The 14,955-nt window shown below is 45.9% G+C and overlaps 2 protein-coding genes across 2 annotated transcripts in view; one reads left to right on the top strand and one right to left on the bottom strand.

Moving 5' to 3' along the window:
* The window catches only part of LOC140185019 (uncharacterized), a 777,523-nt gene that overhangs the window by 470,814 nt on the left and 291,754 nt on the right, over positions 1 to 14,955 (bottom strand). The window lies entirely within an intron of this gene.
* The window catches only part of LOC140185475 (uncharacterized), a 240,726-nt gene that overhangs the window by 124,359 nt on the left and 101,412 nt on the right, over positions 1 to 14,955 (top strand). The gene's annotated exons all lie outside the window — the stretch shown is intronic.

The raw sequence follows: 14,955 nt of genomic DNA, 5'->3' as shown, positions 1-14,955 counted from the left end.
GCAGCGCGCTGTGGGAGTGATCTCCGGGCATGCAGCAAGGATCAGACTGGGAGGCCCCTCTCGCCGCCGGACAGCTAAGGTCTTGGTGCCTGTTGGTGAGATCTGGTGATGAGACATTCTGCCAGATGGTCTGGACTGTCTGCTCAGGGTACCATTCCACTGTGTCCATCCAGTCCTACTCCCGCAGTAACTGCAGGACATTCAGTACTGACCTCTGCCTGATGTCCTTGTGCTCAAAGCTGCTGGTCTGAAAGAACTGTAACCAACTTCATTATCACAAGGTTCACATGGAGTAGCTTCCTGACTGCGACAGACACAGTCTCACAGGGTATTTACAGGGTAGGGGCAGGAATAACGTTTCTCCTGGCTAGGCAGTGGAATCAGGGATCACAGGCTCAAAATCCGTGGTCACCTCGGAATGACTGAGATGAGGAGAAATTTCCCCTTCCAGAGCGCGGTGAATATTTGGAACTTTCTCCACAGGGTTTCTAAATTCAAATGGCGTATTTAGGGGCTCAGCGATGTTCGGAACGTTGAAGGACAGTGGCGCTGAGGTCAAAGATCAGCCATGTTCTGAGCGAGGGGCAGAACAGCGCAAAGGACCGAATCGCCACGCCTGCTCCTGTTTCTCATTCTCTGAAGCACGTATTTACCTTTGCGCCTTGTTCTCCCTTGGCTTTCAGCCTGTCGGATTGCACAGGGGAGCGGTGACAGTTCCAGAGATCCATCGGCAGCCGCTGCGGTTATTTCATCTCTTGTTATTTATCGCTATTTCTCCATATTTGCATTTGTACCGTTTGTTACATTCAGCACTCTGGTTGATCTTTCACTGTCTGCTTCTGTTATGGTTACTATTCTCTACTTTTTCTAAGTAAGTCCGCAGGAAAATGCTTCTCAGGATTGTATGTGGTGATTTATCTAAACTCTGATGATAAAATTTACTTTGAACTTTGAGCCTCGGAGAACTTGCTTTGATTCTGAGAACAAACTGTGACTGACATCTCCGTCTCCCGGCAGCAGCCCGTCCTCAGACAAACTCTCAGCCAATCAGCGATCGCTTCTAGGAGAAAGATGCTCTCATTGGCCGAGGGGTGTCAATGGGCGGGACGCTGAGCGCTGGAAGCAGGCCGGAGTCCGGAACCGGGACCGAGTGAGGCCGGAGACTGGGAGCTGCGCCTCGGGTTTCGGCTGCAACACCGGCGGGTCCTGAATCCTTTCGAAGGCAGAGCTGAAGTGACTGGCGGAGATTCCGTGAGATGTTTCAGCTACACGGAGGGCGCCCGGCCTTTCCCCGCCGAGGAACGGGGCCTGTTGTCTGGACTCGTCCCCTGCTGCTGGGAGACGGGAGCTGCCCCTCAGCGGCTGCCGATGGATCTCCGGAGCTCTCACCGCTCCCCTGTGCAATCCGAATGGCTGAAATCCAAGGGAGAACAAGGCACAAAGGTAAACTCGTGCTTTAGAAAATAAGAAACAGGAGCAGGCGTGGCCATTCGGCCCGTTGCGCCTGTCCTACCCTTTCCTCAGAATACAGCCGATCTTTGACCTCAGCGCCACTTTCCTGCAACGTCCCCAGCATCGCAGAGCTCCTAAATTTGGCCTTTTGAATTTAAAAACCTTGTGAAGAAAATTCCAAATATTCCCACAATCTGGGTGAGGAAATTACTCCGCACCCTGTCAAAACCCTGTGAAACTGTGTCTGTCTCAGTCAGACTACCTCTTATTTCTCTAGTTTTGAGACAGGCCCAGTCAGTGTAATCTCCCTGAGGTCACAACCACAACCCTGAAATCAATCTGGGAAAATTCTTCATTCCATTTATCCCATAGACCGTCTCTGGGAAGGAGACCAGACCTGTGCACAGTGTTCCATGTTGGCCCTCAACAGGGCCCCACATAACTTCAGAGGCGCTTTTTATTCTTGTATTAGACCATGAGACCATTTTCCCTATAATGTCTGTTTAACCATTTCATCACGGCTGATCCAATTTTCCTGTCTGCAGCTACAGTATCTTCTGCCGCACCCTCCACCCCGTATCCCGTTATGCCCTGACCAATCAAAAATCAATCAACCTCTGTCTTCAATATGCATAATGACTTGGCCTCCCAAGCTGCCTGGGGCAAGGATTTCCACAGACTCAGTTCTCTCTGCTACAGAAATTCCTCCTCATCTCCGTTCCGAAAGGACACCCCTCTATTTTGAGGCTGTGTCCTCTGGTCTTAGACAACCCACCGGAGGAAACACCTTCTCCACATTCACTCCATCACGGTCCTTCAGTATTCAATAGGTTTCAATTAGGGTACCCTTCAGTCTTCTGAATTCCAGTGAATTCAGGCCCAGAGCCATCGAACGATTTTCATATAACAAGCCATTTAATCCTGGAATCATTTTCATGAACAGCATTTGAACCCTTTCCACTTTCAGCTCTCCCTTTCCAAGATAAGGGACACAAAACTGCTCTCAGTACTCCAAGTGAGGCCTCACCAGTGCTTTATAAAGACTCAGCATTACATCTTTGCACTTATAGTCTTGTCCTCTTCAAATGAATGGTGACATCACATATGCCTTCCTCACCACAGACCCCTGCAAATTAACCTTCGGGGAGTCCTGCACAGGGACTCCCAAATCCCTTTGCATCTCAGTTTTTGAATTTTCTCTCCATTTAGAAAATAGTCCATAAGACTATAAGAACCATAAGACAAAAGAGCAGGATTAGGCCATGTGGCCCATCGAGTCTGCTCCAGCATTCAATCATGGCTGATCCTTTATTTTAAAATCTCCTTCTCAACCCCCAGATCCCGGCCTTCTCCCCGTAACCTTTGCTGTCATGTCCAAACAAGAAGCTGTCAATCTCTGCATTAAATACACCCAACGACCTGGCACCACAGCTTCATGTGGCAACAAATTCCACAAATTCACCACCCTTTGGCTGAAGAAATTTCTCTGCATCTCTGTTTTGAAAGGGCGCCTCTCTATTCTGAGGTTGTGCCCTCTTGTCCTGGACTCTCCCAGCATGGGAAACATCCTTTCTATATCTACTCTGTCTAGGCCTTTCAACATTCAGAAGGTTTGAATGAGATCCACCCCCCTCATCCTTCTGAATTCCAGCAAGTACAGACGCAGAGCCATCAAACATTCCTCGTATGATAAACCTTTCATTCCTGAAATCATCCTTGTGAACCTCCTCTGAACCCTTTCCAATGCTAGCATATCCCTTCTCAGATGAGGGGGCCAAAACATGGACTTGGGAGGCCTCAATACTCAAGGTGAGGCCTCACCAGTGCTTTATAAATCCTCAGCATCACATCCCTGCTCTTGTATTCTAGACCCCTTGCATTTGCCTTTCTCAACACCGAACCAACTCAACCTGCAAGTTAACCTTCAGGGTGTTCTGTACAAGGACTCCCAAGTCCATGTACATCTCAGATTCCTGGATTTTCTCCCCATTTAGAAAATATTCCACACGTTTATTTCTACCACCAAAGTGCCTGACCAGGTATTTTACAACATTGTATTTAATTTGCCACTTTCTTGCCCATTCTCCCAATCTGTCTAAGTCCTTCTGCATCCTACCTGATTCCTCAACAGTACCTGCCCCTCCACCAATCTTAGGGTCATCAGCAAACTTGGAAACAAAGCCATCTGTTCCATCATCTAAATTATTAATATACAGAATAAAAAGAAGTGGTCCCAACACCGACCCCTGCAGAACACCACTAGTCACTGGCAACCAACCAGAAGATGATGTTTTTTATTCCCGCTTGCTGCCTCCTACCAATCAGCCAATGTTCCAACCGTATTAGTAACTTTACTGTTATACCATAAGCTCTTAACTTGGTAAGCAGTCTCATGTGTGGCACCTTGTCAAAGACCTTCTGAAAGTCCCAATACACAACATCCACTGCATCCCCTTTATCTATCCTACTTGTAATCTCCTCAAAGAATTCCAACAGTTTCGTCAGATAAGATTTTCCCTCAAGGAAACCACTCTGACTTTGTACTATCTTGTCCTGTGTCACCAAGTTCTCCATCAGCTCATCCTTAACCATTGACTCTAACATCTTCCCAACCACTGAGGCCAGGCTAACTGGTCTATAATTTCCTTTCTGCTGCCTTCCTCCTGTCTTAAAGAGTGGAGTAACATTTGCAATTTTCCAGTCCTCTGGCACCATGCCAGAGTCCATTGATTTTTGAAAGATCATTTCTAATTCCACAACAATCTCTGATGCTACCTCTTTCAGAACCCTTGGGTCCTGTAGTTCCCCTGGTCTGGGGGACTTGCGTACCTTTAGGTCTTTCAGCTTTTTGAGCACCTTTCTCTTGAAACAGTAACTGCACCCACTTCTCTTCCTTCACACATTACAACATCTAGTGTCTTCCACAGTGAAAACTGATGCAAAATACTCATTTAGTTCATCAGCCATCTCCTTGTCCCCTGTTATTATTTCTCCTGCCTCACTTTCTTGCGGTCCTATATCCACTGTCATTTCTCTTTTATTTTTAACATACTTGAGGGAACTGTTACTATCCACTTTGTTATCATTTGCTAGTTTGTTTCAGATTTCATCTTTTCCCTTCTAATGATTTTTTAATTGCTCTCGGTAGGTTTTTAAAACTGTTCCAATCGTCTATTTTCCCACTAATTTTTGCTTTGTTGGGAGACCTGTATATAACTGCCATCAATGTCCAGTTACCCTTGCAGTTTTTTAACTCAACCCACAATGATTCAACATCTTCTGACTCTTTGTCACATCTTTCCACTGATTTGTTGTCATTCTTTACCGGTAGAGCCACATCACCCCCTCTGCCAACCTTCCAATATAACGTGTAAACTGGGACATTCTGCTCCCAACTATAACCGTCCTTCAGCCACCATTCAGTGATGGCCACAACATCATGCGTGGCAATCTGTAATATTGCAACAACAAGATCATCCACCTTATTTCTTATACTACGCGCATTTAGATACAACAGCTTGAGTACTGTATCCTTTCTGATTTTGCATCCCTAATGCTTTGTTGGCTGCATCTAAGTCCCAACACCTGCCTGTCCTTCCTGACAGTCTGACTGCACGCTGCTTTCACTTGTTTACCACCCATCTTAATCTGAGTCTTTTCACTCCGATTCCCACCCTGCCCTGCCAAGTTAGTTTACACCCTCCGCAACAGCTCTAACAAACCTGCCCGTGATAATATTGGTCCCGCTCGGCTGCAGGTGCAACCGGTCACTTTTGAACATGTCATTCCCTCAGAAGAGATCCCAGTTATCGAAGAACCTGCAGCCCTGTCATCTGCACCAGCTTCTCAGCCATGCATTTATACAAACATAGAAACATAGAAAATAGGTGCAGGAGTAGGCCATTCGGCCCTTCGAGCCTGCACCGCCATTTATTATGATCATGGCTGATCATCCAACTCAGAACACTGCCCCAGCCTTCCCTCCATACCCCCTGACCCCCGTAGCCACAAGGGCCATATCTAACTCCCTCTTAAATATAGCCAATGAACTGGCCTCAACTGTTTCCTGTGGCAGAGAATTCCACAGATTCACCACTCTCTGTGTGAAGAAGTTTTTCCTAATCTCGGTCCTAAAAGGCTTCCCCTCTATCCTCAAACTGTGACCCCTCGTTCTGGACTTCCCCAACATCGGGAACAATCTTCCTGCATCCAGCCTGTCCAATCCCTTTAGGATCTTATACATTTCAATCAGATCCCCCCTCAATCTTCTAAATTCCAACGAGTACAAGCCCAGTTCATCCATTCTTTCTTCATATGAAAGTCCTGCCATCCCAGGAATCAATCTGGTGAACCTTCTCTGTACTCCCTCTATGGCAAGGATGTCTTTCCTCAGATTAGGGGACCAAAACTGCACACAATACTCCAGGTGCGGTCTCACCAAGGCCTTGTACAACTGCAGTAGTACCTCCCTGCTCCTGTACTCAAATCCTCTCGCTATAAATGCCAGCATGCCATTCGCCTTTTTCACTGCCTGCTGTACCTGCATGCCCACTTTCAATGACTGGTGTATAATGACACCCAGGTCTCGTTGCACCTCCCCTTTTCCTAATCGGCCACCATTCAGATAATAATCTGTTTTCCTATTTTTGCCACCAAAGTGGATAACTTCACATTTATCCACATTAAATTGCATCTGCCATGAATTTGCCCACTCACCCAACCTATCCAAGTCACCCTGCATCCTCTTAGCATCCTCCTCACAGCTAACACTGCCACCCAGCTTTGTGTCATCCGCAAACTTGGAGATGCTGCATTTAATTCCCTCACCCAAGTCATTAATATATATTGTAAACAACTGGGGTCCCAGCACTGAGCCTTGCGGTACCCCGCTAGTCACCGCCTGCCATTCTGAAAAAGTCCCGTTTATTCCCACTCTTTGCTTCCTGTCTGCTAACCAAGTCTCCACCCACACCAATACCTTACCCCCAATACCGTGTGCTTTAAGTTTGCATACTAATCTCCTGTGTGGGACCTTGTCAAAAGCCTTCTGAAAATCCAAATATACCACATCCACTGGTTCTCCCCTACCCACTCTACTAGTTACATCCTCAAAAAATTCTATGAGATTCGTCAGACATGATTTTCCTTTCACAAATCCATGCTGACTTTGTCCGATCATTTCACCACTTTCCAAATGTGCTGTTATCACATCCTTGATAACTGACTCCAGCAGTTTCCCCACCACCGATGTTAGGCTAACCGGTCTATAATTCCCCAGTTTCTCTCTCCCTCCTTTTTTAAAAAGTGGAGTTACATTAGCCACCCTCCAATCCTCAGGAACTAGTCCAGAATCTAACGAGTTTTGAAAAATTATCACTAATGCATCCACTATTTCTTGGGCTACTTCCTTAAGCACCCTGGGATGCCGACCATCTGGCCCTGGGGATTTATCTGCCTTCAATCCCTTCAATTTACCTAACACCACTTCCCTACTAACATGTATTTCGCTCAGTTCCTCCATCTCACTGGACCCTCTGTCCCCTACTATTTCTGGAAGATTATTTATGTCCTCCTCAGTGAAGACAGAACCAAAGTAATTATTCAATTGGTCTGCCATGTCCTTGCTCCCCATAATCAACTCACCTGTTTCTGTCTGCAGGGGACCTACATTTGTCTTTACCAGTCTTTTCCTTTTTGCATATCTATAAAAGCTTTTACAGTCCGTTTTTATGTTGCCTGCCAGTTTTCTCTCATAATCTTTTTTCCCCTTCCTAATTAAGCCCTTTGTCCTCCTCTGCTGAACTCTGAATTTCTTCCAGTCCTCAGGTGAGCCACTTTCTCTGGCTAATTTGTATGCTTCTTCTTTGGAATTGATACTATCGCTAATTTCTCTTGTCAGCCACGGGTGCACTACCTTCCTTGATTTATTCTTTTGCCAAACTGGGATGAACATTTGTTGCAGTTCATCCATGCAACCTTTAAATGCTTGCCATTGCATATCCACCGTCAATCCTTTAAGTGTCATTTGCCAGTCTATCTTAGCTAATTCACGTCTCATACCTTCAAAGTTACCCCTCTTTAAGTTCAGAACCTTTGTTTCTGAATTAACAATGTCACTCTCCATCTTAATGAAGAATTCCACCATATTATGGTCACTCTTACCCAAGGGGCCTCTCACGACAAGATTGCTAATTAACCCTTCCTCATTGCTCAAAACCCAGTCCAGAATAGCCTGCTCTCTAGTCGGTTCCTCGACATGTTGGTTCAAAAAACCATCCCGCATACATTCCAAGAAATCCTCTTCCTCAGCACCTTTACCAATTTGGTTCACCCAATCTACATGTAGATTGAAGTCACCCATTATAACTGCTGTTCCTTTATTGCACACATTTCTAATTTCCTGTTTAATACCATCTCCGACCTCACTACTACTGTTAGGTGGCCTGTACACAACTCCCACCAGCGTCTTCTGCCCCTTAGTGTTACGCAGCTCTACCCATATCGATTCCACATCTTCCCGGCTTATGTCCTTCCTTTCTATTGCGTTAATCTCTTCTTTAACCAGCAACGCCACCCCACCTCCCCTTCCTTCATGTCTATCCCTCCTGAATATTGAATATCCCTGAACGTTGAGCTCCCATCCCTGGTCACCCTGGAGCCATGTCTCTGTGATCCCAACTATATCATAATCATTAATAACAATCTGCACTTTCAATTCATCCACCTTATTACGAATGCTCCTTGCATTGACACACAAAGCCTTCAGGCGTTCTTTTACAACTCTCTTAGCCCTTATACAATTATGCTGAAAAGTGGCCCTTTTTAATGCTTGCCCTGGATTTGTCGGCCTGCCACTTTTACTTTTCTCCATAGTACTTTTTGTTTCTACCCTCACTTTACACCCCCCTGTCTCTCTGCACTGGTTCCCATCCCCCTGTAGTGAACTAACCTCCTCACGCCTAGCCTCTTTAATTTGATTCCCACCCCCCCAACCATTCTAGTTTAAAGTCACCTCAGTAGCCCCCGCTAATCTCCCTGCCAGGATATTGGTCCCCCTAGGATTCAAGTGCAACCCGTCCTTTTTGTACAGGTCACGCCTGCGCCAAAAGAGGTCCCAATGATCCAAAAACTTGAATCCCTGCCCCCTGCTCCAATCCCTCAGCCACGCATTTATCCTCCACCTCATTGCATTCCTACTCTCACTGTCGCGTGGCACAGGCAGTAATCCCGAGATTACTACCTTTGCGGTCCTTTTTCTCAACTCCCTTCCTAGCTCCCTATATTCTCCTTTCAGGACCTCATCCTTTTTCCTACCTATGTCATTGGTACCTATATGTACCACGACCTCTGGCTCCTCACCCTCCCACTTCATGATATCTTGGACACGATCAGAAATATCCCGGACCCTGGCACCAGGGAGGCAAACTACCATCCGGGTCTCTGGACTGCGTCCACAGAATCACCTATCTGACCCCCTTACTATCGAGTCCCCTATCACAACTGCCCTTCTCTTCCTTGCCCTACCCTTCTGAGCTACAGGGCCGGCCTCTGTGCCGGAGGCACGGCCACTGTCGCTTCCCCCGGGTAAGCTGTCCCCCCCAACAGTACTCAAACAGGAGTACCTGTTGTTAAGGGGCACAGCCACCGGGGTACTCCCTATTACCTGACCTTTCCCCTTCCCCCTCCTAACCATGACCAACTTGTCTGCCTCCCGTGGCCCTGGCGTGACCACCTGCCTGCAGCTCCTCTCTATCACCTCCTCACTCTCCCTGACCAGACGAAGGTCATCGAGCTGCAGCTCCAGTTCTGTAACGCGTCCCTAAGGAGCTGCATCTCGATGCACTTGGTGCAGATGTAGACGTCCGGGAGGCTTGTGGACTCCAGGGCCTCCCACATCCGGCACCGAGAACAGCAAACAGCCCTCACACTCATACTGCCCCTCTCCTCAAATAACAACAGAAAATGAATGCCAAACCTCCCTCGCCTCGCCTGTTTCCGCCTAAGCCCGTTGAGCCGAAGCCCTTAAGTCTTCACTCTGCTCCCGGCTCACTCCGCAGCCCGCAAACTCTGCTGCCCACTCTATGAGGCTCTGTTCCTTTTAAATCTGCCGCGCTGCACTGCCCGACGTCACACGCCTGTGCAGTCTCTCAGAACGCCGTTGGAGAAAAAAAAAACGAAAATTTCATAAATGTCTTTCTCGGCACTCCCACTCAGACTCTCAGACTTCCTTCTTCGAATCAAACCCAAAGCAGGATGTCTGCCCTTTTAAATCCGCCACGCTGCACTGCCCGACGTCACACGCCTGCGCAGTCCCGCCTCTCAGGACGCCGTTGGAGAAAAAAAATAACGAAAATTTCAAAAATGTCTTTCTCGGCACTCCCACTCAGACTCTCAGACTCCTTCTTCGAATCATCTGTCAAATTTGACAATTTATCTGTCAAATCATCGTGTTTCTGCCATCACTGGCACGTGGCACAGGCAGCAATCCAGAAATTACTACCCGGGAGTTCCTGTTTCTCAGCAATCTACCAGCTCCCTAAATTCTCTTTTCAGGACCTCATTGCTTTTCCTTCCTATGTCATTGGTACCAATATGTGTCCAGACATCTGGCTGCTCCCCCTCCCTCTCCACAGTGTTGTGGATGTGATCTGAGACCTCCCTGACCCTGGCACCTGGGAGGCAATTTACCATCGGGGTGTCCTGCTCACATCCACAGAATCTCCTGCCTGTTCCCCTCACTGTTGAATCCCCTATCACTACCGGTCTCTCCTTCTGTCTCTTTCCCTTTTAGTCAACCCTTTTATTTCTGAAACCACAGTGCATGACCATACACTTGCCAACACTGTATGCCATCTGCCACTTCACTGCTCATTCTCCTGATCTGTCTTAAGTCCTTCTGTAGCTCTTCTGTTTTCTCAGAACTTCCTGCCCCACCACCTGTCTTCATATCGTCTGCAAACTTTGCTGCAAAGCCGTCAATTCTATCATCCAAATCATTGACATGTAACGTGAAAAGAATTGGCCCAACAGAGACCCCCGTGGAACACCACTAGTCTCTGGCAGCCGACCAGAAAAGGCTCCCTTGATTCCCACTCTGCCTTTCGCCAGTCAGCCTCTGCTCTTTCCATGCTAGAATCTTTCTGTAATACCATGGTCTCGTATTTTGTTAAGCAGCCTTGTGTGAGGCACCTTGTCAACACATTAACCAATTCTCCTTTGTCTATTCTGCTCGTTATTTCTTCAAAGCATTCCAGCAAATTTGGCAGGCAAGATTTTATCTTCAGGAAACCATGTTGACTACGTCCTATTGTATCATGTACCTCCAATTGCCCTGAAAGCACGTCCTTACCAATCGACTCCAATGTCTTCCCAACGACCGAGGTCAGATTAAATGGCCTATTAAATTTTCTTTCTTTTGCCTTTATCCCTTCTTGAAGAGTGGAGTGACATTTGCAATTTTCCAGTCTTCAGGAACTATTCCAGAATCTAGCGATTCTTGAAAGATCATTACAAATGTCTCCACAGTCTCTTCAGCCACCTCTTTCAGAATCCTGTGCGTACACCGACTGGTCCAGGTGACATCCACCCTGAGTTTTCCAAGAACCTTCTCCCTGCTGATGGTTATTTTACACACTTCGTGATCCTTGACACCAGCAAATTCCACCATTCTGTTAGTGTCTTCAAAAGTGAAGGCTGATGCAAAATACTTTTTCAGTTCATTAGCCATTTCCTTGTTCCCAATTACTAACTCTCCAGCATCATTTTCCAGCGGTCTAATATCCCCTCTCAGTTCTCTTTTGCACTTTATGAATCTTTGGTATCCTCTTGAATATTATTGGCTAGTTTACTTTCATATTCCATCTTAACCTCTTCAATGATTTTTTTTAGCTTCCTTCGTCAGCTGGTGTTTAACAATTTCCAAACTCACTAATTACCCTCTATTATATACCCTCTCTTTGGTTTTTATGTTGGCTTTGAATTGTCTTGACAGACATGGTTGTGTCAGCTAGCCTTTAGAATACTACTTCTTTGGTGTGTATGTGTCCTGTGCCTTCCAAATTGCTTCCAGAGGTTCCAGCCATTGCTGCTCTGCCATCCTCCCTGCCAGTGTTCTTTTCCAATCAGTTCAGGCCAACTCCTCTCTCATGCCTCTGTAATTCCTCTTACACCACTCTAATACTGATACATCTGATTTTACCTTCTCCTCCTCAAAATTCAGGGTGAATTCAATCACATTTTACCCTAAGGATTTTTTTTTTTAACCTTAAGCTCTCTAATCAATTCCAGGATTCATTGCAGAATACCTCTCGTGGGCTCAGCCACAATGAGCCATCTCGAGGGCATTCTAGAAATTCCCCCTATTTGAAACTAGCAGCAACCTAATTTCCCCAGTCTGCCTGCATATTGAAATCCGCCATGACTGTTGTAACTTTGCCCTTTTGGCATGCATTTTCTACTTCGCACTGGAATTTGTAGACCACATCCTTACTACTGTTTGGTGGTCTGTACATACCCCCCATTAGGGTATTTTTACCCTTGCAATGCCTCAGCTCTCTCCACAATGATTCAACACCTTCCGAGCCATTGTCACCTTTCTAATGATTGAATTTCCTTGTTTACCAACAGAGCCATACCACCCTCTCTGGCTTGCTGCCTGTCCTTTCAATGCAATGAGTGTCCTTGGACAGAACCAGCTATCATCTGCTTTCAGCCATGATTCAGTGATACCTGCTAATCTGTAACTGTGGTACAAGTTCATCGGCCTTCCTCTGTGTACTACACATATTCAAATATAACACCTTCAGTCCTGTAGTCACCTTTTTCTATTCTGTCCACCTTTTACATTGGCAACTCTTCCTGTTGATTGCAGTGTTGCCCTGTCATCAGCCTCTCCTCACCAGGAGTCTCACTACACTTTGCCTCTTTTTATCCCAATAAAATTATATGTTCATCATTTTTAAAGGCTTCAAAGATTGAACTTTTATAATTTATAGCTATGAATTGATGTTTTCAGATCTATTTGCTAACTTTTAATTAATTTGTGATGAGGTGCATTTTTATCTGACTGCATTGTTTTCAGTTTAATAAACAACAATTGACTTTGGTTCCTGCTTAGTTCCCCACAGCCTGACAACATGCAAGCACAAATACAATGAGAAGCAGGAGTGAGATACTTGGGTCGTCTCTGCCGGTTATTAACATTAATGGTGATCCAGATGTGACCTCAATTCTCCATTCTCCATGGTCTGTTGCTTGTGGAGAATCTAATTTTGGCTTAAAGTTACTCAAAGACTGCTTCGAACATCCTTGAAGGAAAAAAGTCCCAAGGACTAATAACCCTCTGAGAGAGGAAAAACACATTGTCTAATCTGTTTCAAATGAATAACCCTCATAGAGTAACTGGAGTGATGGAATGTAATGTCATTTCCACATTTACTCTGCCATCTCCTCTTGCTTTCCAAATCCAAAAGAAACAAGACTAGATTGTCCGGCATTCCCCATAAGACAATCTGTCTGTTCCATTCAATATCCCAGTAAACCTACTCTGAACTACTTCTAATAAAAGGATAAAAATGCAGTACACGGGGAAGATGAAAGAAAGATGAGCTTTATTTGTCACAAGATCCTCTGGCTAGGATCTTTATGTCCTCGTTGTTGATGGGGATGGTACCGGAGGATTACAGGGAGGTGAATGTTGTCTCCTTGTTCAAAAAAGGTAGTAGCAGTAGTCCGGGTAATTATAGACCAGTGAGCCTTACGTCTGTGGTGGGAAAGCTGTTGAAAAAGATTCTTAGAGATAGGATTTATGTGCATTTAGAGAATGATGGTCTGATCAGGGACAGTCAGCATGGCTTTGTGAAGGGCAGATTGTGTCTAAGAAGCCTGATAGAGTTCTATCAGGAGGTGACCAGGCATATAGAAGAGGGTAGTGCGGTGGATGTGATCTATATGGATTTTAGTAAGGCATTTGACAAGGTTCCACATGGTAGGCTTATTCAGAATGTCAGAAGGCATGGGATCCAGGGAAATTTGGCCAGGGGGATTCAGAATTGGCTTGCCGACATAAGGCAGAGTGTTGTGGTGGAGGGAGTACATTCAGATTGGAGGATTGTGACTAGTGGTGTCCCACAAGGATCTGTTCTGGGACCTCTACTTTTCGTGACTTTTATTAATGACCTGGATGTGGGAGTAGAAGGGTGGGTTGGCAAGTCTGCAGATGACACAAAGGTTGGTTTAGAGGATTGTCAAAGATTGCAGAGAGACATTGATAAGATGTAGAGGTGGGCTGAGGAGTGGCAGATGGAGTTCAACCCGGAGAAGTGTGATGTGTTACACTTCAGAAGGACAAACTCCAAGGCAGAGTACAAAGTAAATGGCAGGATACTTGGTAGTGTGGAGGAGCAGAGGGATCTCGGGGTACATGTTCACAGATCCCTGGAAGTTGCCTCACAGGTAGATAGAGTAGTTAAGAGAGCTTATGGGGTGTTAGCTTTCATAAGTCGAGGGATAGAGTTTAAAAGTTGCGATGTAATGATGCAGCTCTATAAAACTCTGGTTAGGCCACACTTGGAGTACTGTGTCCAGTTCTGGTCGCCTCACTATAGGACGGATGTGGAAGCATTGGAAAGGGCACAGAGGAGATTTACCAGGATGCTGCCTGGTTTAGAAAGTATGCATTATGATCAGAGATTAAGGGAACTAGGGCTTTACTCTTTGGAGAGAAGGAGGATGAGAGGAGACATGATAGAGGTGTACAAGATAATAAGGGGAATTGATAGAGTGGATAGCCAGTGCCTCTTCCCCAGGGCACCACTGCTCAATACAAGAGGACATGGCTTTAAGGTAAGGGATGGGAATTCAAGGGGGATATTAGAGGAAGATTTTTTACTCGGAGAGTGGTTGGTGCGTGGAATGCACTGCCTGAGTCAGTGGTGGTAGCAGATACACTCGTGGAGTTTAAGAGACGACTAGACAGGTATATGAAGGTATTTAAGGTGGTGGTTTATATGGGATGCAGGGTTTGAGGGTCAGCACAACATTGTGGGCTGAAGGGCCTGTACTGTGCTGTACTATGCTATGTTCTGTATAAGGTAGAAAAGGTGAGCAGGATGTTGGATTATTGGGATGCTCATAAAATCCAACAAAAGGCAACGAAAAAAGCCATAAGAATGGTAAAGATGAAATATGAGGGCAAACAAGCCAATAATATAAATCAGGATACTAAAACTTTAGTTTTCAGTTACATGAAGAGTGAAAGGGAGATGAGAGTTGATATTGGACAACTGGAAAATGATGCTGGTGAGGTAGTGATGGGGGATAAAGAAATGTCAGATGAACTTAATAAACACTTTGCATCAGTTTTCACTGTCTTTTCCTGTCATCACCGCCCCCACTTGTCACATTTAACCCGTCACAGTGCGGGTGGACTTTAGGACCCAGGGGAGCTCAGGACCCGCCGCCCGCGGCTGCTGCTGAATCCGCGGTGTTTCTGTTCGGTTGACG

The sequence above is a fragment of the Mobula birostris genome, chromosome 20 (assembly GCF_030028105.1).
Source record: "Mobula birostris isolate sMobBir1 chromosome 20, sMobBir1.hap1, whole genome shotgun sequence".
NCBI classification, from domain to species: domain Eukaryota; kingdom Metazoa; phylum Chordata; class Chondrichthyes; order Myliobatiformes; family Myliobatidae; genus Mobula; species Mobula birostris.
Note: the sequence above shows the minus strand (reverse complement) of the source record. Positions and strands in the feature narration are given on the sequence as shown.